The sequence below is a fragment of the Trachemys scripta genome, chromosome 3 (assembly GCF_013100865.1).
Source record: "Trachemys scripta elegans isolate TJP31775 chromosome 3, CAS_Tse_1.0, whole genome shotgun sequence".
NCBI classification, from domain to species: Eukaryota; Metazoa; Chordata; order Testudines; family Emydidae; genus Trachemys; species Trachemys scripta.
In genome coordinates this window covers 120614932-120640355 of record NC_048300.1, presented here as the reverse complement: position 1 = coordinate 120640355, position 25424 = coordinate 120614932, and the positions used below count along the sequence as shown (strand labels likewise).

At 45.4% G+C, this 25424-nt stretch overlaps 2 long non-coding RNA genes across 2 annotated transcripts in view; one reads left to right on the top strand and one right to left on the bottom strand.

Annotated features, from left to right (window-relative positions):
* The first annotated feature begins 233 nt into the window (after window positions 1-233).
* LOC117875021 overlaps window positions 234-25424 on the top strand; it is an 84747-nt gene continuing 59556 nt past the window's right edge. The window contains exons 1-2 of the long non-coding RNA XR_004645165.1: window positions 234-748; window positions 3073-3243. This is a non-coding gene — a long non-coding RNA (uncharacterized LOC117875021). The remainder of the gene's footprint in view (window positions 749-3072; window positions 3244-25424) is intronic.
* Window positions 12754-24400, bottom strand: LOC117875022. The gene is made up of 3 exons (XR_004645166.1): window positions 24271-24400; window positions 23672-23768; window positions 12754-12849 (listed from the first exon to the last, which is right to left on the bottom strand). It is a non-coding gene; the product is annotated as an uncharacterized LOC117875022 (long non-coding RNA).

Genomic DNA, 25424 nt, shown 5'->3' with positions numbered 1-25424 from the left:
AACTTTAGACACTGTGCAACTGAAGATTGCTTATTTTCAAATTGTATTTTAGTTATATGTGTAAAATAACTTAAAATTTGTATGAAAATAAATGTGATTCCAAGTCTGAAACTAATAGTAATGATAGAGTCAAATGTTAGTGAGTTACATACATAATTGTGATCAGCAAACATAAATGCCAAAATAATTAGAAAAATAAATTCCCGTTCTTAATAAAAGAGAAAAAAGCTTAATCACATATTTTAAAATTAAATAAGTATATGTTTAGTGGAGTGAAAAACAATTGACTAAAATAGAGGCAGTAACACAGAGTGTGTCTGTTAGAGAAATAAGCAAATTTTAATCAGATTTTATTTATTTTTATTTATCTCTACTAAAGATAGTGTACAAAGTATCAAACCTATGTTTCTGATATCTGTGTTAAAGCCCCAGAACTGATATCTTCAGGCTTGGGATTGGGAATATTTTGCTGTATTAAATCTCCTGATTGTTCTAAATTTAATATAAATATAAAATATGGCTTTAATTCGTGTTTGTATATATTTTTTCTTTCTTTATATAGGAATTAGGTACAGTGCTCCTGTCAGCTAATTTCTAAGTTATTATCTGCAAAAAAATTAGAGTTTTCACGTGCCTCCGTAGCTCCTGGAATCACAGTTAAAGTCCCTTCTCCCCAAAAATCTGAAATGGCGCTCCTGCAGTTGGACCTTTTGACATCTGGGAGAGTGTGGAAAGACAGTTTAAATTTGTGAGTAAACGTATTGATCATCATCGCTCCAGTCATGAAATAGTTAATATTGTTGACAATGAAATAAATATCATTATGCTTTGCACACACAACTTGTACTGCTTTAACTAAAATCATTTAAGTTATTGACTTCAACTAAATTGAGATAAGCGTGTCTACTTAGGAGTTTATACTAGTTTAAATAAGGGCTTGTTTACACACATTTTTTGTATCACTGTCTTGGTTTGAAACCAGCATAGTTAAAATAGGGTTACCATATTTCCACAAGCAAAAAAGAGGACACTGGGGGGGAAGGAGCCCCGCTCTAGCCCCCCCCCCCCCCCCCCCCCCCCCCCCCCCCCCCCCTCCCCCCCCCGCGCCCCCCCCCCCCACCCCCCCCAATCCCCCCCCCCCCGCTCCTTGTCCCCTGACTGCCCCCTCCTGGGACCCCTGCCACTAACTGCCCCCTAGGAGCCCACCCCCTATCTAAGCCGCCCTGCTTCTTGTCCCCTGACTGCCCCCTCCTGAGAACCCCCTACGACCCTACCTGTCCCCTGACTGCTCCAACCCTTATCCACACCCCCACCCCATAATCACACCCCCACCCCCAGACAGACCCCCGGGGACTCCCATGCCCTATCCAACTGCTCCCCGCCCCCTGACAGTACCCCCAGAACTCCTGACCCATCCAACCCCCTCTGCTCCCTGTCCCTGCCTGCCTCGACCCCTCTCCATACCCCTGCCCCCCTAACAGCCCCCCCCAAACTCCCGACCCATTCCACCCCCCCTCCCTGTCCCGTGACCCGGGCCAGCTTTAAAGAGCCCAGGAATCGGGCTGTGCTTCAGCCGGGGTTGCGGGGCTTGGGCCTGGGTTGGCGTGCTCAGCCAGAACTGGGGCCGGGCCCGGGCCAGGGTTGCGGGGCTTGGGGCTCGGCTGGCGCGCTCAGCCGGAACTGGGGCCGGCGGTGCTGGGGCCGGGCCCGAGCCGGGGTTGCAGGGCTTGGGGCTGGGCTGGCGCGCTCAGCTGGAACCGGGGCCGGAGCCAGGCTGGGGGTGCTGGGGCCGGAGCCGGGCTGGGCCCAGGCCGGGGTTGCTGGGGCCGGAGCCAGGCCCGGGCCGGGGGTGCTGGGGCCAGAGCCGGGCCGGGCCGGGGTGCTGGGGCCAGAGCCGGGCCGGGCCGGGGTGCTGGGGCCGGATCCAGGGCCGCCACCCTGGGGCCGGAACCATTGGGGCCCGAGCTGGGCCGGAGCCACTGGGGCTGCTGGGCGCCGCTCGGCCAGGGCCGTGCCTCCCCGGAGCTCTCCTCACGCCCCCCTTCCCCTGCCCCAGCTTACCTGCTGCTGCCTCCCACTTGCCCCTGCTTCTTTTCACACTTCCCGCAAAGATCTGATTCTCAGGAAGCAGGGGAGGGGGAGGAGCAGGTGGGCGGAGCGTTCAGGGGAGTGGAGGAGGGGGAAGACAGCTGGGGGGCCGGACAGCATGGTAAGGCTGCAGGGGATGGGGGGAGCTGGGAAGGGGCTTTGGGTGTTCAGCGGTGCTTGGCCGCTGCTTTTCTGTCTATTAATAGCCGACTGGGGGGAAATCCCGGACATTTTTAGATTTTTAAAAATCCCTCCCAGACGGCTATTTATAGACCGAAAAGCCGGACATGTCCGGGGAAATCCGGACATATGGTAGCCCTATAAGTTAAAACCCAAACTACCAAAATAGTTAAATCAGTATAAAAACTGTGTGTAGACCAGACATAAACACATTTTAAAATGGACTTTGGTGAAATGTAAGTTGTGTGTACACACAATGGCTTAATTTTCAAAGTTAATACCCTATTAAAATGAGTGGAGCAGTTCACATCTTTCAACGCTATTATTCCAGGCTGTCTGTTGGTTTAGGCAGACATCACTACATCAATTTATGATGAGTTCATGGTTTTCTTTGCCATGACAAGGGCTAGAATTTTTTTTTTTAAATGAAAGCTTGGGCCTTGTCTGTGTTAAAAGTTGCATCGTCTAAGGATGTTTTTCTAAATTGATTTAGTTAAAGAGTACAGACCCCTTTGTGGGCACACTTAAAATTATTTAAACCTGGCTTAGATCACTTTAGTTTAACCAATTTAAAAACACTGTTAAGTTAAGCCAATGCAATTTTTAGTATAGACAAAACTTTAGATTTTGGAGCACAATTCTACAGCAAATTCCACTTTCTCAGAATTGCAGAGTACATAGACCATGCTCATAGATATCATTTCAGCAGTTTCACTCATTTCCTAAACTTGTACATGAGGATTATGAAACATGACAAACAAGAGCCAGCTGACAACTACATTTATTACTTTTTTTCCTTTTTAGAACCTAATCACAAGATCTTCCCTTATCTCTGTGTACCATATGGTAGTCATGGACAGCAGCCAAAAGTCTGTCTTCGTCAAATGGCTTATTATTTAAAAGAACAATGTGGCATTAAGGCAACTCATCTTACATTATTTAAAACATATTCAAAATGCCACTAGTACCATGCAGGTAAGTACAATGTATGATACACTATTGAGTGATGAGGGTTGTACTATTACAGAAATGATAGGAGATAACACTGACATTAATATCAGGATAAGTAAGTCAATGGTTCCAACTGGATTCCTATTTTTACTGTTAATTTTTAAGTTAATAAAACATAGGCCTTAATTCTGCAAATGCAAGTAGTCTCAGTGGAACTAATGGGAGTAAATGGTTGGTAGGGCTTTCAGGATCTGGCCAAACTTAATGATGAAAGAGATGGGGGGGGGGGTGTTTAAAAAAAGTATATAGGAAAAACACCCTTTTGGGTATGAATTAGCTCTAGTGCAAAAATGGTTTCTTAGCAATGAGTTACTTCTTATTATTTGTATTCTGATAGTGCACAATCTGCTAGGCATGTTCTAAGCACACAGGAAAGTACAGTTGCTTTCCTGAACCAATAGTAATCTAAAAAGCAAACAACATATGAATGGCAGGGAAGAGGGAGACAATCAGAACATGTACAGGTGTATACTTTTTAAAAAATGCGAACTAGGGGGTCACACTCTTTATAGCTTCTGTAGGCAGAGCTTATTGCACACAACAGGGGCTACATGCATTCCTCCATCTCCCTACCCCAAGCTCTTTGTGTGCAACCCTCCCATCCGCCCCTATTTCAGGGACTCCTTGAAACTTATCCCACCTCACCCCCCTTATGCTTTGGGTTCTGTGTGTCCCTCATCTCCCCACAGTCAAAGCTCTGTGTGCCCCCATCCTCCTCTCTGCCACATGCCAGGGTTCCCCAATTCCCCCTTCTGCCAGGGTTCTGTGTGCCCCTGTTTCCCACCTTCCCCTGTGTGCCAGAGGCTTTGTGTTCCCCACAGTCTCCTCCCATGTTAGGGGCTGCATGTGTGTTCCCAAGTCCTCCATTCCCCAGCCCTATGTTAGGTGCTCTGTGTCCATCCCCCCAGTCATTATTTTTCTTTCTGTTGGGGAGATACCTTGAACGAGTTATCAAAATGTTAATCTCTATTGCGAGCATAGATCAAAATTAGAAGGGGTATTGTTATGCTGGAAGCCATTAATAAGTGCCATCAACCAATTGTTTTATATATAGACATGTGAAGAGGTGCATGAAGCTCTGGCTGTGCCAGTCAGGTGGCAGGTGCTCCCTATGTCCCCCATTTGTCCCCTTTTGATTTTCCCCAAAATCAAAAGGGTTCGGGCCATTGATGTCTGGGAACATTCTCTGAAATTTAGGAATTGATCAGATGTGGTGTTCAAAAGTTATTATGTTACATACACTGAGACAGATAAATGCCATCAAGCTGAGCACAAGGTCTTCACAAGCTTGGTCAATAAATAAATATGCTTCAGTTACCTCCCACTGCCTATCACTCTGAGATATGGCTAAAGATTTGTGCTGATATTCAGACTTCATTCACTGCATTGGACAGAAAACAAACATGTCTCCCTGAAGATATAATAGCAAGAGCCAAGCTTAAATTGTCAGCCTTAATTTGATTGTTATTACTCTTATATATTTAAATAATCTTATAAAGAGACACAACTTCATTAAGCCCAAGTCGAAGGAGTGACTTTTAGTTTCCAAATATTGAGGGTGGGGGGAATCTACCACTGAGTTTCTTGGAAGTTAAAGGGGAGGGGAGGAATTAGCAATGATTGAAGCATTTCATAAATATTAATGAATTCAATAATCAAAACCCCTTTTTACTGATGGAGAAAGTGAGGCACAGAAAGGGTAACTGATTTTCACAGGGTCACAGAGGAAGTCTGTTGTGGGGCCTCTTGTCTTCCATTCTTGTGTTTTAACCACAAGACTATCTTTCTTCCCATTTTTACACTAAAATACCTTCAAGACAGAGTGAATTCCCCTTGCTGCTCTGAAACATCAGGTAACTGACAAACACGTAAGTGGAAACAGGTGGCCTCTACACTGTCAAATAACCACATACAACAAAAATATTTATTTTCTTGTGGGAATTCAGTGGCTTGGAGGATTGGTAACGGGGTGTGGAATAGATCTTGTCGCTATCCAGCCCAGATTGGTAGTGACTAAAACTTATTATCTTCTGGTGGCTGTTTGGTGGCCTCTGTAAAATGAATTGGTGGTCTCAGTCCAGTTTCCAATGGACAAGTATCCACACCATAAAATCTACCAACATAGTTAGCCAGCTCAGGAGAGACCAAGGACTGATCGGGGATGGAGACCAAACTATTCTCTCATTGCTAGAAGTAATCCCGCTAAGGGTTCTGCACTGCAGGCTTACCACATGTTTTATATAATTTTAAGCCCAGACACTGGTACCATCCATCCACACATAAAACCTCAGACATGTGCTTATATGCCTTTTGAATAAATGCTCGCATGCGTGACTGGGGGTGTGCGTTAAAGCAGGTTTTGCTTTAAGGTGTGTTCCTACCCACCCACTTTGCAGTGAGGATGCAGCTAAATCATGTGTTGCTAAGCTTGTGTTTAGATAGTCCTCCAATGGCTTCCCACAATTCCTGGAGCCTGTCTGTTCCAGCCCTTCTAACTACTTACGGTACTTCCCACTCACATCCTATGCACTGAAAGCCGCGTATGTGCCTGTTTATATACATCAGCATTTACCCCTTGATTCTATGCCACCTTCTCTATTTCCTGCCCAGCTCAGCCCATCTGTGCAAAACAACATTACAAACTGCCTACCCAGTGTGCTGCTAACTGACCAGAGGAGCTCACCAGGTGTCTCATTAACCTCTGGTTTGAGTACAGCAGGGAGTGTGATTTTTAGGAGAAGCAGCCAAAATCTGCACTAGTATGAGACCACCTTGAAAAGACTGGTGGAGGTGGGGATCAGTTGGACTGGTATTCAGTGCAGGGGGCACATTGAACGTATAAAAACCCTCTGTCACAAGGCTAGGGACAGCAATGTCTGTGCTATATCTGTTCTGCTGATAAACAAGGGACTTCAGTCTCCAGGACTGTGAATGTGAAGCCTTCCACAACCAATGAATCCACATCCAAATTGTAAAAAAGTAAAAGTTTTCATTTCAATTTTGAAGATTATTCCAGGGATGCAGAGTAGCTGCAGGGGATTTCTGGACAAATAAGTTCAGCCTGAGGCAGAATGAACTTTTTCTGCTGATTCCTCGTGCAGTTGATAGGGGGATGATGGCATCCCTCAGCTTTTCCCACCTGTTCCCATTCATACACTCAGTGGTTCTGGGCTGCTGCCCCCTTTCTACACAGAAAGGGTGACATCTGCATAGAGGATCATCTCTACTAATGAATCTCCAGGGCACTCTATGGCCTCAAATTCAGGATCTCAGTATTTGTATGCTTTTTGGGGATGTGACTCTATCTGTCATTTGTAAATAAAGCACAGTGCACACTTATGGTGTTATAAAAATGATGTTGTAATAATAATAATTAATAATAAATGAAACTCAGCATTAGAATTTGGCTTACCACCTTTAAATGAGCTAACTTGTGAAATCAAGATTATGACAGACTATGCGTTTTGTTCCAAGAAGGGTGATATTTTGTCATAAAGGACTTTTTACCAGAAAATTTACACAGCAAGATATCTTACTAAGCTTAGATACAGTATTCAAACCACACTGGAATCTGAAGTGTTGGAGATGTGCCATGTCATCTGGCGGAACCTATATTATTTCTTGGGATTCCCCAGTGCAGTCAGAGCTAAATCACTTCTTTGGTAATGTAAGAACTTCCAGCCATACAGAGATTGCAACATGCAAAAGCCAAAAGAAAAAGAAAGAGCAGAAAGCAACTGATGAACAGAATTAATTTAGAACAATATGGCATAAACTATTGCATTCTTTTGACTGTTGCCCTTAGACTCCAAAACTTAAAAGTAGCACAAAGAAACATGATGGTTATTAGGAAAAGAATTTACAAAGATACCAACAAACTAATGTTTTAGACTCATGGGGTTGTCAGGAGTTCGGTTTTCAACTGGAAAATCTGTTAGGAAAGGGGACCTGGCAGTGTCCAGTCAGCACTGCTGACCAGACACTAAAAGGCCAGTTACCAAAGTAACTGCCATCAGCCTCCCCACTGCTGGAAGACCAGCAGCTGCTCAGCTGCTGATGGAGAGTTTCAGTGGCAGCTCCAGCAGGCCTCTTGCAACCTAGGGAGGCAGCTCCAGCTGAGGAGGGGGCCAGCCTGGGGCTGGGGAAGGGGAGCACCCGCAGGTTTGCATCGGCGCTGCGAGCAGAGCAGGCGAGGGGAAGGCAAACTCCGAGCATGCTGCAGGAAAGAAAGGGGGCAGCCCGCTACCTGTGGGGTGCGGATGTCGGGAGATGGGCTGTTTGGAGAGCAGCCTCTGGCCCCACTCCACTCGCCCCCTGCCAGCTGCAGAGGGGCCTGGGCTTCGCGTGCTGCATGGGGCTACTTCCCCTGAAGGGCTGGGCTGGGCTGCCAATCCAAGCTCCACGCATAGCAAGATCACTGCCCAGGTAGGAGCTGCTCCCTAGGAACTCGGGCCCCCGCATCTTCCAGGTGACAGAAGCTGGCAGACTCCAGCACTTTGCAGCCAGTTTGCCCTAGCCCACTGCTGAGGTAGCCCTGGAGCCAGGGCCCCAAGAGCCCCTCACTGTAGGGTGTGGAGGCACCAGGATCAGCGGCTCGTTAAACCCCTTGGGAGAAGCAAGGTGACCTCAGAACCAATATTTCCATGTACCTTTTTTTGAGCCAGCCTGGGTGGGAGGGGAGGTATTAGAGCAGGGGACTGGGAGCCAGGACGCTTGGGTTCCATCCTCTGCTCTGGGAGAGGAGTGTGGGAAGTGGGTTAGAGTAGGGGAACTGGGACGGACTCCTGAGCCCTGTTCTTGGCTCAGAGAAGTGAAAAGTGTTTTGTGGTTAGAGCGGGGATGGGGATGGAAGTCAGGATTCCTGGGTTCTGTTCCCAGCTCTTCCCCAGACTTCGTGTGTGACTTGAGTGAGTAGCCTATGGAGAGAGCCTCCCCCCGTGCAGGTAACTAGAGGGGTGGGAAGAGTACAGTGGTCCTTGGGCGGGGTGCAGGGCAGATGGGGGGGAGAGGAGTGAGCAGAGGGTGGGACTTTGGGGGAGGGGTGGAGCAAGAGGTAGGCCTCTAGGTAGGGGGCAGAGCAGGGGCGTCCAGTTTTCAGAAATTGGAAAGTTGGCAACCCTCATATGAAATCGTTCAGTTCTATTACTGCATACAACAATAAAACACAAGGTTCCCCTTAACTTTGCACTCACCCAAATCTTCACTCTCCTCTCCTCTACTGCCTCAGATTTACTACCTACCACCCATGTCTATCTCCTTACATATATCATTTGCTCACTACGATTTTTGTGCCTTCTTTCATGCGACTTTTTTATGTTTAGAGGAGCCTTCTAGTTGGTGTGCACTAAACTGCCTTTTTCTCTTCCTTTAAAATCTTCTGAAAATCTGTATGGTCCATGAAGCATTCCATTTATTATTCCCATACACCATTCTGAGTTTATATGGTGCCATATTGCATTGTATTGTACTAGCTCACACTATCACCTGTAAGTTCTGTGGGTAAGAACCTGTTTCATTTCTCATCATCAGGTTAAATTTTGCATCTCATTGAGGCTGAAGGTAGCCACCTCAAATAAAAACTACAAATGGTGCAATGCGTACCAACCCATTTATTAGGCAACAAAGGCTGGTGTGAGCACATCACATCAGCACACCACGAACTCCATTGGAACCCTGTTTATTTCCAGATTACATTCAAACAAAACACACACAAACATCTGACTGCACCCTGCATAGTTACACCATGACTCTCTTTGCTGCCAATTCATCCATTGGAATCTCTTCTGGGTACAATCTCTTCTTGTTACCCCTTGTGTGCAGTGGCAAGTTGTAAAGCTATTCGCAGACTCTCTCCTAAGAATGAGTTTATGTTATGGAAAGGTTGGAGAACAACAAAGATAGAGACTAAATTACAATGATCGTTTCCAGAAGACCCATGGGTATGTCAAAAACTAGGTACCAAACTCAGACCTCCACCGAAGTCAGTGGAGCTGCATCTGTTGATACCAGGTCTGAATTTGTCACACTAGGTCAAACTTTACCACTTGATATACCCTTTAATTTCAATGGGAGAGCAGCATGTATGTACGAGCACAGAATTAATTTTTATTTAATTTTAAAATGATCAAATCCAAATGTTATTCTTCCCTTGCCAGCTCTGTGTAGGGATAAAGTGCCATCTTGCATATTTATTTTCTTGGAGTGATTCCCGGAAGAGTTGTGCTCTGCTCTTTTCTGCCCATATATCACTATCTTTATTTTAAGCTGTATACCCTATGGTTTCAATCCCCGGAGATAGTCCTGTTTAGGAAATATCTAGACAATATTTAGTATATGTGAAAGTGTGACAGTGCCAAAAAGAATCTACTATGGGATACCCCAAAGTGACCAAACTCCAGGTTTCAGAATGAACAACAGGCTAGTTAATTTCCATGTTTTACTTTTGGCTATAGAGCTTCCTCACTTACTACTTTGTGAAGAGACATTGTCAAGGTTACCAGGCCCAGAACAACAACACTTAACACTCATATAGTGCTTTTTGTCTACTGACTATTAAAACATGAATAAAGTAAACCTCATAATGCACCTTTGAAGTAGTAGTATTGCTAAGAAAGAGTCCAAAAGAATAGCAACAGCATATAGAATTACTGGCCTAGTGGATGGGAGGAAATAGTAGATGTAAATATCTTGATTTTAGTAAGGCTTTTGACACAGTCCCACATGATATTCTCATAAGCCAACTAGGGAAATGTGATAAGGTAGATGCACAACTGGTTGAAAGACTGTACTCAAAGAGGAGTTATCAATTATTCGCTGTCAATCTGGAAAGACATATCTAGTGGGGTCTCACAGGGGTCAGCCCTGGGTCTGGTATTTCCCAGTATTTTCTTTAATGACTTGGATAATGGAGTGGAGAGTATGCTTATAAAATTTGTGGATGACACCAAGATGGGAGGTGTTGCAAGGACTTTGGATGACAGGATTAGAATTCAAAATGACCTTGACAAACTGGAAAATTGGGCTGAAATCAAAAAGATGAAATTCAGTAAAGACAAGTGCAAAGTACTTGCCTTAGGAAGGAAAAAATCAAATGCACAACTACAAAATGTCTAAAAATGGGCCAGGCGATAGTATGGCTGAAAAGGATCTGGGGTGTGTAATGCTTCACAAATTGCATATGAGTCAACAATGAAACGTAGTTTTGAAAAACACTAATATAATTCAGGAGTGTAGGGTTAAAAATACTGGGAATGAAAAAAGAAGGCTGAGGGGAGACTTGATAACAGTTAAGGACTGTTCTAAAGAGGATGGTCCTACCTGTAGTGGACATGGAGAACAAATAGTAATAGGCTTAACCTGCAGCAAGGGACATCTGGATGAGATATTAGGAAAAACTTTCTAACAATAAGCATAGTTAACCTCTGGAATAACCTCTGGCTTCCAAGGGTGATTGTGGAATCCCCATCATGCACATTTTTAAGAAAAGGTTGAACAAACACCTGTCAGGGATGGTCCAGGTTTGGATGGTCCTGCCTCAGTACAAGGGGCTGGACTTGATGACTTCTTGAGGTACCTTCCAGTCCTACATTTCTATGATTATGCTATGTTGTAATAGGGAGCAACCTCAGTAATATCCTCATTTTACAACTGGGGAAATTGAGACTCAGTAAGATTTAAGCCCACATTTTCAAAAGGGTCCACTAATTCTGGGGGCCCAATTTGAGAGAACAATGTCTAAAGATGTGCATGTAAAGCTTGAGGCATCCAAAACGTGCAGAAAAAATAACTTGGACAAGACCACAGAGTTGGAATCAGCGTCAGAGCTGGGATTAGAACTCAGTAATTCCTGGGTCAGATCACATCTTTCTCCAAAATGTGACCCACTGGTCCTCACCCTTATATTTGTCTTGCTAAACTCATGAATAGTAATTTTATATGGCTGTTTTGAGGATAGGTTTGACTGCAAGAATATAGCTACCAAAAATGCTTCCTTGATTGTTTTAAAAAAGAAAAACAAAACCCTCCTACAACCCAACAGCAGGCCCAACGTCTCTAAGTAACCTGTGACACCAAACTAAAGAGTCTCTGCAATAGAGGGGTAACATTTGGGAAAGGAATAAAGTACAGTTTCAAAACTTCATAATTTAGTAAGAACTATGAAACAACATCTTCCATAAGACTGTCCTTTTAAAGTGGAAACAGTGACATTCAGGGGCCAAGTTTACATTAGATTATAGAATTAAAGTTTATTTCTTCTCTTAAGAGTCATTCTAACAGCATTGTGAAATTCCACAGTTATTGTGTCGCCCCGATTTCATATCAAATTTGCTTAGTTGACAATTAAGATGTTTTTTCTAACTGCTAGCCTTGCAAACTCATCCTGGGCAGCAAAAGAATCAAGCTGGGTCCCTTCTTTCTCACACATCATTATCACTGGAGACCACATTATGTTTTTATTTAATTTTGTGCAAGCCGATTGTCTTCATATTATTTCTTCAGTTACACCTGTGCAATCCCATTAATCTTCAATGTTCAGGTGGAATTGAAGAAATAACATGACCTGCAGGAACTCTATGACTGTTAATTAGTGTCTGGGAAAGTTAAAATCCATCATGATTCTCAAATCCCAGGTTTAGTTTGTAGGGCTGGGAGTCAGAAAATTTTTTTTTTTTTTTTTGGTAAGCGGAGCACATTTGCTAAGAATTCAGTGAGACACAACAAACGTGGAACCCTGTAAAGCTTTAAAATATTCTGATGGGTAGGTAAGAAAGTCAGTTTTTTTGAAAACTTGGATTATACTAAAATTCTGATCCATCTAACAAATCGAGTTTTCTTCTGTGACTCAGTCACCCATTGCTGGTCATTCCTTCCATATGTAAAACTGAGGACTATCCCATCTTCATCCCATCTTATCTATGCAACAGCATTTGGGCATTGTGAACACCATTGTGCCCATAGCATGCTTATAAAACCTCTTGTGTCCACGCACGACTGCTTGCAAGGACACACAGCTGTTCACATCACAGCTATGATTGCAGTTGCTCTGAGCAAGGCTAAGCACTGTTTCATCAGCTACTGAGTCATTCTGCACCACTGTAGTTCCAGAGTAGGTAGGAAATGCAAGGTGCAAGGAGTTCACCGAGTGTGATCGCACATTGCTCTCGCTCTCCCTTCAGTGACAGTAGTCAGGTAAGAGCACTCACTCTGTTGCCTGTCAAGCCACTCACCTACTGGCTGCATGCAGGCCTGAGAGCATATGACATGGTATTCTGCGTTATCAGCTCTGCTTTGTTCCTACACTTCTGGCATCCCAACCCCCAAAGCAGCAAAAGACATGAAAAAACAATGCAAAATAAACTACTTTATATGTTTTCAAAATATGCATTTGTGACCTGAACAATTATTTTTAAGATATTCACCTAAACATCATAAAGAACAACAACAACAACAAAATAATTGGTTAGTCAATATAGACACTGAGAGACCTGGACATACAAAGGATTCACTTTTTTGGGAGTTGGCATGGCTGTCCATATGCCATCTCAGCAGCATTTCCCAAAATCCTGAGATCTGGAAAAGGAAAAAAAATCTTATTAGTTAATCCATACATAGGAAGGTAAACCCTGCCCTTCCCTGCTTTCAGCCCTCAAAGCAAATCCACATACCTCACCAGTGCACCAGTCCACACATCTCTCACAACCCCTGCAGCGGACCATACCCAAAGATGTCAGCAGCATGTGCAGCTGAAGCTGTTGACTTTCCACCATGACACATGCAAGTGTCAGGGCATAGCCTCTTCCCTTTGATGCATGTGCAGATTATTGTACAACACAGAACAGTTTAAAGCAGTTTGTGACTAGGTATCTGGGATGGACCACACTGAGAATGCCATATCAGGGCAGACTGCAAGAATTAGGCAGACAATCCCCCAAAACGGGTTGTTTATAATTAGATTCACCAACAAAAGTGCTTCTGTAGTACCACACTGGTTAACCAGAAGCCAAACACAATCCCCCCCTTCCAGCTGTTGGCTCCTATCCAGACAAACAGGTCTAAAATAGTGAGGGGTTATTGAAAGCCTAATTCACCATATGTGAGGTTCTTACTAATCCCAAAGGATCAGAAACTTATCTCAGGTCAATATGTATTTCAGCTCTTTTCCAAATATCATGCTGTCAGCCAATCCTTAATAAACTAACTAAAGATTTATTAATAAAAGAAAAGAAGAGAGTTATAAATGGTTAATAGATTATATACATACAAATAATTGCAAAGTCCTTATATCAGGTCTGTAGCAGTGATGGAATAGACTGCTGGCTTGCAAATGTCTCTTTGGTAACTTCCAAAAGATTGGAAGGTCCACTGTCCATAGTTCAAGATACTCCTTTTAGTTGTATATCCACAGTCCAGAGAATTAGAACAGGAGAGAGACAAAATGGAGGTGTCTTGGCTATCTTTTTATATCCTTTGCCATGTGCATGGAAATGTACTGTCCCAAACAAAGTCCACAGCCCCGTGTATGGAAATTTACTTGCACAAGATGGAGTAGTTCAGGGTCACATGAGCATATCACATGCCCTTTCATGTTTTGCGGAATCACAGGGGGTGGCCATTGGCTAATTGCTGTCTGGGGCATCCACAGGAAGACCTACTAGACAGGATGAGTTTCATCAATGGCCCGCTGTGAGAGCTGAGTGTTCTTAATGGACCATCAATACATGGCTGTCTACCCCTGGCGTAAATCTATATGGGGGGGGGGGGAAGGTGTCACCCAGGCATACAACACGGGTTTAAGATAAATATACATAGCCAGTATTCATAATCTCAGATACAAAGATGATACATGCATATAAACAGAATAATCATACCTAGCAAATCGTAACTTTTCCATTGATATATCAGTCGTTCTCAACTAGGGGGTAGACAGAGGTCTTCCAGGGGGTATTGAACTCACCTGTACTTGCATCTGAAGAAGTGAGGTTCTTACCCACGAAAGCTTATGCTCCCAATACTTCAGTTAGTCTTAAAGGTGCCACAGGACCCTCTGTTGCTTTTTACAGATTCAGACTAACACGGCTACCCCTCTGATACTGAACTCACCTATATTAATGTTTCTCAACGTGGGGGTTGCGATTCCCCGGGCAGGTGGTGGACAACTTTAGGTAGATTGCAAGTGCAGGGCTGACATTAGGGGTGGCAAGCAGGGCAATTGCCTGGGGCCCTGCACCGTTGAGGGCACCACAAAGCTAAGTTACATGCTTCTGCTCCAGGCGGTGGGGCTCAGACTTCAGACAAGGCTCACAAGTGAAAAACTGGAAATGTAAGTACAATATTTATATTCTAAATTACTTATTTTATAACTATATGGTAAAAATAAGAAAGTTAGCAATTTTTCAGTAATAGTGTCCTGCAACACTTTTGTATTTTTATGTCTGATTTTGTAAGCAAGTAGATTTTAAGTGAGGTGACACTTGGGGTACGCAAGATAAATCAGCCTCCTGACAGGGGTACAGTAGTTTGGAAAGGTTGAGAATCTTTGCCTTACATGACATACTTTGTACAATACGTATGGAAATTGTGTAATAGTGGTAACAACAGTGATATAAATCGGTGGTTCTCAACCAGCCTATGAGGGGGCTACAAGCAGGTTTGGAGGGGGGGCTGCCAAAATAAACCAGAGAGCAGAGCCGGCATTAGACTTGCTGGGGCCCAGGGCAGAAAGCTGGCGCCTCAGCCTCGCTGCTGAAACCAAAGCCCGAGTAACTTTATTTCACTGGGGCCCTTGTGGTGTGGGACCCTGGGCAATTGCCCTACTTGCTACCCCCTAACACTGGCCCTGACTTTTAATCCACTAGCTATGCAGAAAAACAGTTGTGGCACAGATGGGCCATGGAGCCTTTATAGCATGTTGGGGGCGGGGGGAAGGAGAGACCTCAGAAAGAAAAAGGTTGAGAACCCAGGATATAAATGGTCACCTTTCTTATAGACAGCATCAACCAGTTATTGGAATCAATCAAAAATGTGAAAAACTGCAAATATATATTATCCATTGTAAAAGGAATGAGTGGACACTGTGCTGTGTCAGATCGCAAGGCTCTTAGGTTCATGTAACCCTGATTTATGTCAGAATGCTGGGATCAGGAAATAATGATGCGTCTCTTGCCAACGCTCCTTTGTGTCACACATTTATTTTATGTCACATACATTATGCATGTATTTCTGGGAGCTATGCTGGGAATTGTGAGATAGATGCAGTGCTGGGTGTGGGAGCAGTGCACTCTGTTACCCTTAAAAATAGGATGGCAGCTGTGAATGCATTGCACCAGGGGTTCTCAAACGCTGGGTTGGCACCCCCAAGTGGGTCACAATCCCATTTTAATGGGGTCGCCACTGCTGGTGTTAAATTTGCTGGGGCCCAGGGCCGAAGCCCAAGCCCAAGCCCCACTGCCTGGGGCTGAAGCTGAAGCCTGAGTCCCACCACTCAGGGCTAAGGTTACATGCACCCCTCCCAGGACAGAAGTCCTTGATCTTCAGCTTTGGCCCCCCTGCCCTGGGCAGTGGACCACGGGCGGTGGGGCTGTCGGGGTCCGTCTTCAGTCCCAACTCCGGGGGTCGCGTAGTAATTTTTATTGTCAGAAGGGGGTCACGGTGCAATGACGTTTGAGAACCGCTACATTGCACCATTGTAGCTTGTACTAGTTCACTCACACTAATGAAAATTGCAATAGTGCAATTCTCTAGAGTTATTAAAGGTTCTCAGACTGAGCATTAGAAGCATTGTGAATGTAGAGGGGCATGGGCAGGACAAAGCATATCATATATTGCTATGTTAAAATGACCATGGGTTCTACAGCCAGGAGTTGGGAAGGGCTTCTTATTAATGAGTTGACCTTTGATCTCACAAATGTAACACTTATGTTGTGGGTGAAATACATTTCATACCAGAAGCCTTTTAAATTATTTTTTGTTTAAAAAACAAAAACTGACCTTATAACACTGAATTTGTGCTCAGTTTTTTTCAACAGAAATGAAACATTTAGAAACATGAATAAATGTTTCACTAGGAAATCTTTTTGCAAGTTGGTATTTTTTGAGAAATGAGATCTGGATGTCCTAATGAAGTGTTAAGTCATGGGAGGAAAACTGCACTGGACGGAACTGGATTTCATACTCAGAATATTTTAGTTGGGGTCAGCACAGAAAATCTTATAACACTGGTGTGCTGTATAGTGTGGAAGGAGAAGAATCCTTTGAATTGCATGATCTTTTCATTCACGTAATCAGTTTGTTATGCACACAGTGATGCCATGGGACTCGGCATTTTAGCTGCTGGGTTTCTCACTGGCAGCATCTGAAGAAGTTCATTATATGCATTTATCACATGATGTACTTCATCAAACAAATGGAACTGGGAGAATAAGTCTTTCTAACAAGATTCTTCAGAGCTCCCTTATAAACTATTTACTGATATACTCTTCCTTGGTCAGGATACAGTGAAGTTCCTTGTCCTGCAGCATATGACACAGGAAGTTCATTATCCCCCATCCAAATTAGATACAGAGAAAGGAAGTCCACACACAAAAAAGAACCACTTACAAAGAAGCAACAGATAATTTGCAAATGCTTTTAGTAAGGAATCTCAAATCAATATATAGTTGGATTAAAAACTCTTCAGGAGAATGGCCTTGTCATCTTATTTTGTTCTGTAAAGTGCCATGCATAACGATGGTGCTATGCAACTAGTTTCTGCTACACACTAATGATACTGAAGAAAATTAACTAATACAAGCATATAAAAAATAAAGGAGTCAAAACTGGAGTTACAGTTATGTATGCTGTTAAATGATACTTACTTTGGGTTGCCAAGAAATCCTTTTAAAGCCTGCTGAATCCTGGTATGTGGTAAGGTTTGAGGTACTTAAACTCCTGCGTGACAAGCTAAATATGCCTACGCACGCTACTTGTGTTTGTACAAGCTGCATCTCTTTATTTTCAATGTACATAGACACTACTCAGTTCACATTCAGATCAGGTAGCATGATTGCTGTTGTGCATCCTTTGATGAACTCAGCTCAGTGTGCAATATCCTAGGTAACGTGCAGAACATTTGCTGAGCTCGCCAACTGATGTAACCTCAGTGTCTGCATTGATGTAATCAGTATCTTTCTGATAAAGATAACTGTAACTTCTTCACACTGCCAGTGTCCTCTCTAAGTTACCTTTCTATATGCTGGCTTTTTAAAGTTTGGATGAATATACTACTCATGAAAGTTAGGGGACTAACAGGGTCTTGGCTCAACAATAATGCAGTGATGCTCTATGCAGGCTTCCCCACCACAGCCTGATAAGCAACACTTCCTGCTTTCCCTATCTTAAAACTTTCTGAGCAGATTAAACTATGATTTTTGTGGTGTGGACAAATAGGGAGTAGGATCAGAGGCTAGATACTCAAACCTGAGTCTCCAGATTAACAGTTCTGTGTACAGGAAATTGCCATTGCAACAAGGGACATCAATCAGTTCAAGAGGAAAGTAGATAAAACATTAAAGAAGGGGAATGTGTGCGGTTGAGAAATATAGGCAAATGGAACCAAAAAGGAAGCAGACATGATGGGCCTCCTGTTTTTTCTCTGTTGTAGCTTGGATGAATGAGGCTGCAGTTCTTGACACTCACTCTATGGCTCAGATGTTTATTTGAGTGATCGAGTGAAACCTTTGTCTCTGGTGCCAGTTCCCAAACTGGCCAGGATTTTCAGTCTCACATATTAGTTTTTCCTATTCCCAGCCAGTTGTGTAAAGGAATGGGAATATTCTCAACTTGATGCATGGGTTTAGTGTTTAATTAGTGTTACTGGAAGGTACGGAACTAATGTTATGTGTTTTCAATAGTGAATATTTCTAATTAAAACATGTCATACCAGGGCAGCTAATCCTCATACTGTCATAGGTCTATACTTTATAAGTCTATAGCTTATTGCTATACCAATATAAACATCTTTATACCAGTAAAACTGTGTCTGCTCTAGGGCATTGCACTGCTTTACCTAAACCGATATAGCACTACAATAACTGTGTAGGCAAGCTCTAAGAAAATACCCCTTTTCCATTGCATTCCTCTTCCCTTCAGGAGTGGTGAACACTAAATTCCTTCTTTTTCCTCCTTCCACTATGTAGTAAGGATTAATATACGCATCCTGGGCATCTCTGCCCCTTTGCCCCATGTGGCCAATACCCCATTCCTGTATAATATCCTTACTCTCTCTCACCTCCTCAACATGAGCCATATAGCCATCTTCTCAGGCCTGGTCTACACTAGGCGTTTATGTCGAAGTTAGCGCCGTTACATCGAATTAACCCTGCACCCGTCCACACCGCGAAGGTATTTAGTTCGACATAGAGGTCTCTTTAATTCGACTTCTGTACTCCTCCCCGACGAGGGGAGTAGCGCTAAATTCGACATGGCCATGTCGAATTAGGCTAGGTGTGGATGGAAATCGACGTTAATAGCTCCGGGAGCTATCCCACAGTGCACCACTCTGTTGACGCTCTGGACAGCAGTACGAGCTCGGATGCTCTGACCAGCCACACAGGAAAAGCCCCGGGAAAATTTGAATTTGAATTCCTTTTCCTGTCTGGCCAGTTTGAATCTCATTTCCTGTCTGGACATCGTGGCGAGCTCAGCAGCACTGGCAACGATGCAGAGCTCTCCAGCACTGATGGCAGTGCAATCTCAGAATAGAAAGAGGGCCCCAGCATGGACTGATCGGGAAGTCTTGGATCTCATCGCTGTGTGGGGCGATGAGTCCGTGCTTTCCGAGCTGCGATCCAAAAGACGGAATGCAAAGATCTATGAGAAGATCTCTAAAGACATGGCAGAGAGAGGATACAGCCGGGATGTAACGCAGTGCCGCGTGAAAATCAAGGAGCTGAGGCAAGGCTACCAGAAGACCAAAGAGGCAAACGGACGCTCCGGATCCCATCCCCAGACATCCCGTTTCTACGAGGCACTGCATTCCATCCTCGGTGCGGCCGCCACCACTACCCCACCACTGACTGTGGACTCTGAGGATGGGATAGTGTCCACGGCCGGATCCTCGGACATGTTAGCGGACGGGGAAGATGAGGAAGGAGATGAGGAGGACGAGGCAGTCGACAGCGCTCACAACGCTGATTTCCCCGACAGCCAGGATCTCTTCATCACCCTTACAGAGATCCCCTACCAACCCTCCCCAGCCGTTACCCCGGACACAGAATCTGGTGAAGGATCATCCAGTAAGTGTTGTAAACATCTAAACATTTATTTGTAACAGAACATGATTATTAACAATGTAAAAAATGGGTTTCTCATGATTACTTTGAATAACTTAACGGTTCAGTCATGGGCAGTGCAAGTATTTCAAAAAAATCTAGCAATGTCCGGTTTTGCATGATTGTCCTGCCCAAGCCGCTCTACTGTGTAGTCCCTGCTACTGCAGCTACAGTAAGATGCGGTCTATATGTCCGGGGATGGAGCAGAAATCCTCCTGGGACATCTCAAGGAAGCTCTCCTGCAGGTAATTTGAAATCCGCTGCATTAGGTTCTTGGGGAGAGCGGCCTTATTGGGTCCTCCGTAGTAGGACACGTTGCCGCGCCACGAGACTAGCAAGTACTCCGGAATCATTGCTTGGCACAGCATGGCGGCATACGGCCCTGGTCTTTGGAGGCTTTCCCGGAGCATTCTCTGTCTGTCGCTCTCAGAGATCCTCATGAGGGTGATGTCGCTCATGAAGACCTGCTTTGAATGAGGTAGGGGAATGTTATTAGTGTTGGCTGGTTTGCAGCCACGCGGTGGAGGCGGGAAAGGGTCAGCCGAAAGGGATCGTTCCCGGGGACAGCCGCGAGGGTGTGGGACAGGAGCAAACTTCCTGCTTGCCGGATTGCTGGCAGCAGGGACCGACATTGATTTCAATGTGAAATGAGGCCATTGCTAATATTAAAGTTTTAAGCTGCCACGAATCTACGGCTTACCATGTCTGCCTGCAACAGAAATTCCGTTGTCCTGACAGGGTTCTCAAAAGTGCTCTGCAAAACCACAGACAGTGAATGCGAAGGCCGAGAATTCGACCTTGTGCTGAGTGCGCATGTGATAGGTGCTGTGCATGGTCCTGTTCACAGAGAAAGACTATGTTCTTTGTTCACAACTACATTTATGTTTCTGAGGAATTCACTCCCTTTTTCCCATTCCCACAGCCCCATCTGCGACTGTCTCACAACCTAGCCTGTCATCACACTCCCAGAGGCTAGGGAGGATTAGGCATAAGAAGAAGAGGACACGGGAGGACATGTTCTCCGAGCTTATAGCCTGCTCCAGAGCACAGGCAGCACAGCAGACCCAGTGGCGGGAGAACTTGTCCCAAATGCACCAAGCCAACATGGATCGGGAGGAGAGGTGGCGTCAGGAAGACCAGCAGGCGACTCAAACCCTGCTTGGACTACTGAGGGAGCAAACGGACACGCTCCGGCGCCTTGTGGATGTTCTGCAGGAACGGAGGCAGGAGGACAGAGCCCCGCTGCAGTCCATCTCTAACCGCCCTCCCCCGCCACCAAGTCCCATACTCCCTTCACCCAAAGTGCACAGAAGGAGAGGCGGCAGAGTCCCTGCTAACTCTCACTGCACCCCTGCAGAGAGCTCGAGCAGCAGAAGGCTCTCAGTCCCCAAAGTTTGACAAGTTCTTTCCTTCCCGCCTGACACAAGCCCCCGTCCAAGTTTCACTTCCCAGTCCCCTGTGTAGTTGTTAATAAAAAATATGTTTCTGTTAACTACTGTTTCCATCATGTTCTTTTGGAGGAGGGGGGGAAAGGGGGTTGGTAATTGGACAGGACAGTCACCTTTGGCAGGGTACATAGTCGGGGGCAGGCACAGCAGCAGGGCACATACATAGTGCAGTGATGCAGTGACTACTTACCCTGGTTAGTCTGGGAGGTTCTTTTCATGTTATGTGGTGGGAGGTGGGTTGCTCTGTGACTTTGTGGCACGGGAGGGCAGTTAGAGATCTGAAGCGGCGGTCCTTAGGCAGGATCACAGAGCCACACAGCAGGGGATCTGTAAGCGTCCCCCCCCGCCACAAAGTCACATAGTACCCCCATACACACAGTCCCTATCAGGAGGGGTGACAGGCTCCGTTGAAAGAACCATCCCACCGCACCGGAGCCTGTCAGTCCTTCAGTTTAGAAGCTGCATTCGCGCGACTACACTACACCCGCTCCGCACCACAGTCTGCGTCCCAGTTTTAAAAAATTCCCGCGAAAACAGTATTACAGAAAACGGTGTGCTTTAACAAAGTAGAACTATTTTTATTTTGAAACGTGTGTTGGAAGTGGGGTGAAGGCTTCTCTGTACACAAAATTAGAAAGTCACAGGTTACCCTGCTCACTCAGGAACTTTGCTTTCAAAGCCTCCCGGATGCACAGCGCTTCCCGCTGGTCTCTTCTAATCGCCCGGCTGTCTGGCTGTGAGTAATCAGCAGCCAGGCTAATTTCCTCAACCTCCCACCCCGCCATAAAGGTCTCCCCCTTGCTCTCACAGAGATTGTGGAGCACACAGCAAGCTGCTATAACAATGGGGATATTGGTTTCGCTGAGATCACAGCGAGTCATCAAGCTTCTCCATCTCCCCTTGAGACGTCCAAAAGCACACTCCACCACCATTCTGCACTTGCTCAGCCGGTAGTTGAAGAGTTCTTTTTCAGTGTCCAGGGCACCTGTATAGGGCTTCATGAGCCAGGGCATTAGCGGGTAGGCTGGGTCCCCGAGGATGACTATAGGCATCTGCACATCCCCAACAGTTATTTTGTGGTCCGGGAAGTAAATACCTTGCTGCAGCCGTCTAAACAGACCAGAGTTCCTGAAAACACGAGCGTCATGAACCTTGCCCGGCCATCCCACGTAGATGTTGGTAAAACGTCCCCTGTGGTCCACCAGTGCTTGCAGCACCATGGAAAAATAGCCCTTTCGGTTAATGTACTGGGTGGCTTGGTGGTCCGGTGCCAGAATAGGGATGTGAGTTCCATCTATGGCCCCACCGCAGTTTGGGAATCCCATCGCTGCGAAGCCATCTATGATCGCCTCCACGTTTCCCAGGGTCACTACCTTTGGCAGCAGTACATCAACGATTGCCTTGGCTACTTGCATCACAACAACCCCCACGGTAGATTTGCCCACCCCAAACTGGCTCGCGACTGACCGGTAGCTGTCAGGCGTTGCAAGCTTCCAGAGGGCTATGGCCACTCGCTTATGGACAGTCAGGGCTGGTCGCATCCGGGTGTCATTGCGCTTCAGGGCAGGGGACAGCAACTCACAAAGTTCAAGGAAAGTTCCCTTCCGCATGCGGAAGTTTCGCAGCCACTGTGATTCATCCCAGACCTGCAGCACTATGCGGTCCCACCACTCAGTGCTTGTTTCCCGTGCCCAGAATCGCCGTTCCACGGCATCAACATGACCCATTGCCACCGTGATGTCCTCGGCGCTGGGTCCCCTGCTTTCTGAGAGGTCTGTGCTACTCTCACACTTCAGGCCATCACCGCGTTGACGTAGCCTCCTCGCCTGACTTTTCTGCATCTGCCTCAGGGCAACCTGTATGATAAGCTGCGAGGCGTTGAGAGCGGCCACAACTGCAGCGATGGTTGCAGCGGGCTCCATGCTCACAGTGCTGTGGCGTCCGCGCTGTCAATGACTTGAAAAGTGCGCGAAATGATTTCCCGCCGGCGCTTTCAGGGAGGGAGGGAGGGCGGGAGTGAGTGATGGATGGATGACGACAGTTACCCAAAAGCACCCTCGACACATTTTTTTACCCAGAAGGCATTGGTGGCTCGACCCAGAATTCCAATGGGCAGCGGGGACTGCGGGAACTGTGGGATAGCTGCCCACAGTGCACCGCTTCCAATGTCGACGCTTTCCCCGTTAGTGTGGACTCACAAAGTCGAATTACTGTCCTTAGTGTGGACACACACGTTCGACTTTGCAATATCGATTCCAAATATTCGATTTAAGTAAAATCGAACTACTCTCGTAGTGTAGACAAGGCCTCAGTTACCACTATGGCTGTTTGAAGAGACTGCCTCACCCCTCTGAAAGGCAGCCAGCCTTGGTGTTGTCCATATACCTGTACTGCCTGACTCCATGATAAGAAGTGCTCTATATATTGGACCACACTTGTTGAAAGCCAGTATTGAGTGTCTGTGCTTATTAGTGATAGGGATAGTCTGGCTTCCTTAAAGAAGACAAGTTGCCAGTGACCCTAAAACATGATGAGTCCTTGGTCAAGAAACTATTACTTGTGAATAACAACCTTGAAATTAGTGCTTAGTCTCTGCTCTACATCTCTTTTCAAGGAAGTGTTAAAGAGTTCACTCACGGCAAGCATCGCCCAGTGGCCGAGCATACTGTGGCAGGTTCTCTTCTTTCCTGGTGCCCCTCTGTTGATGGTCCCTCTGGTCCTGTGATCAGGGATGCTGGAACAATTATAGTGGGGGTGCTGAGAGCCATTGAACCAAACTATAAACCCTGTATATGATGGAAACCACTTCAAGCCAGGAGTTGTTGCCACACCTCCCGCACGCCTAGTTTCAGCACCTATGTCTGCGGTGGTCCATCCCTTCTGTGACTCAGCCCTCAGGCAGATCACATGTTTACGTCTGCCCCTTTTGGGATATATAGACTGCAGCAATGGGGTTGCCCTCTGAGTTAGGTGAGATGGCTCCCCCCAGGTTGAGTTCTCAGGATCTTGACCCTTCTGTCCTTAGGGCCTTCTCTCCTCTGGACTCTCCAAATCAGGGGAAGGCTTTGACCTTTGGCACCCTCTATAGGGGAATCTGGGCTTACCCTCGCCACTAGGTTCCAACACAGGACCCAGTGTAAAGCAGCTAAGTCTTGCACCAAAGTGTTATAAAGCTGTCTCCTGGATCACTTCCCACCAGTACCTTCTTTCCCAATGGGTATAGTGTCATTAAATACCTGGAATCAAAGATAAAGTTTCAGGCCTTCTGAAAATCACCAGTCTCTTCCCTGTGTGCTCCTGCAGTGCTCTTCTTCCCAGGCTCTCAGGGTGTAGATCAGTTCACCTCCACTGTCTGCAGCCTACTGAACTGGCTTGTTCTCTTTTTGAGTTCCTCTTGCAAGCTGTGCATACTTTGGAGATGTGGTGGGTGGGTCCCAGAGTAGCCATTTAACCCTTTCCTTACTGCTATGAGGGGTTGTATACCCCATCCCAGGAAAGTTATAGAGCAGGAAGTTGTTGTGATAAGTTTTGTGTGTGTGTCATGTGCACTGAGAAATTAACTGGTCAATAACTCATTTCACATCGGCCACCATACAGCCATCAGATTGTAATGACTTTTGGTCACTACCAACCTGGGCTGGATTAAGTGAGGTGGCCTAAAAATGAAATGCTCTTTAACGTATCATCTCCCCCACACCCAATATCAGACTTTTAAAAAGTGTTTCTTATTAAATCTCTTCAACTTATCAAAAGCACTTGGAAGACTGCAGGCTTTTTCATAGCACACTTCAGCACTCAGTCTCTTGCTTAAACTCTCAAGGCTGAAATTTTTACATCACTGTGATGCCTCTCACCCAGATATGGCAGTCTCAAAGCATTATATTTAGCAGACTTTAACATGATGAAAATAGTATGGATGCATCACAGCGACTATGTGTCAGTCCAAGTAAAAGTAATAGTTAGCTCTAACAAACCCCATCAATGCTGCTGTTTTTGGGATGAGCTACTTTAAAAAAAGAAAAAAAGTCAAGCTCCAAAGAATAAAAATATTTAAGTATATTAATTCAAAATAAATTAGCCGTGTTGTGGGTAGTCTACAACAACATTGTCCTCAAACAAAAAATACTTCTGTTCCCAGTGGGCAGAGAAAATGTGCTACAACCTGCTGGCAATAATTGTTTCAATGCAAATGTAGTGCTTGGTTCTGTTCTCTTTATGGTCATTGCATTAGTTAGACAAGACAAGTGTCTTCAGAAGAGGTGAATAAGATTTCAGAGAGATCTTAGAAAGTTTAGCATAAATATTTGTGAAGTTCCCATTTATCACTGTAACAATGACTGTCTAGAAGGGACCTGTTACAACACAATAGGCTGCTGACGTGGTTTAAATA